The 818-nt window shown below is 30.6% G+C and overlaps 1 non-coding gene across 1 annotated transcript; it reads left to right on the top strand.

The window, feature by feature from the left end:
- The first annotated feature begins 254 nt into the window (after nucleotides 1-254).
- LOC132254225 (small nucleolar RNA snoR74) lies at nucleotides 255-385 on the top strand. The gene has a single exon (XR_009466501.1). It is a non-coding gene; the product is annotated as a small nucleolar RNA snoR74 (small nucleolar RNA).
- Nucleotides 386-818: the final 433 nt, after the last annotated feature.

Here is an 818-nt window from a genome sequence, read left to right as displayed (position 1 = left end):
GTTCTTTATTTTAGTTGCATTTATTTTTCTATTTTTGAGGACCGAAGAAAGCTCTCATTTTCATTATTTGTATCTTATAGTTGCCTGGTTTTGATACGCAGCTTGCAAGGCCAAGGGGTTAGATCTTAGAGTTCATTTCAAGGTATTTTTATATGTATTTGATTTGATTTTTGTACCTTTTAATTTACTTCCACTGGCTTGATGAGCATTTGGATTTTTTTTCCCTTAGATTGGTTTATTTGTCAAACCTAATGAAAAAAGTAGGAACATGTTGCCTTTTGTGAATAGGTCTCTCGTAAACTTCAGGGAAATTAGTTGCATTGTTATTGGGTGAACTGCATGAGTATTTTTTGTGATTGAAGGTTCAGTAAATAATGGTACATTATGATGAGTTTCATCAACTGATTGTTGTTCTTAATTGCGTGTTCTGCTTTCTTTCTATCGGTATTTGATTTTAAATTTCTTCCAAGTTTTAGTGGTGTTCTCTTGGTATTCTTTATGGAAAAAAATATTGGGGTTTTCTTTGTGATATTTGTTACTAAGGATCATTTCCAATCTGGTTACATTGTGATAACAATACTATTGTCTGCATTCTTCTGGTACGGTTTGATTTACATGGTGTTGCTAGACATCATTTATTTGAATACAAGTTTTTTTATTTTTCCTATTATCTATGTTCAGTTTACGTGGGTTGGTTTGATCTTTGCTTTGTTTTTTCTTGTGCTTATATTTTTTTGATAGAAATATTAAAGTTTCCCTGCCTTTTTGCATATTATTAAATTATAAAATCTATAGTTAGATTCAGCATGTTATGGTAA

Source organism: Vitis vinifera, chromosome 8 (genome assembly GCF_030704535.1).
Source record: "Vitis vinifera cultivar Pinot Noir 40024 chromosome 8, ASM3070453v1".
Classification (NCBI taxonomy): domain Eukaryota; kingdom Viridiplantae; phylum Streptophyta; class Magnoliopsida; order Vitales; family Vitaceae; genus Vitis; species Vitis vinifera.
Note: the sequence above shows the minus strand (reverse complement) of the source record. Positions and strands in the feature narration are given on the sequence as shown.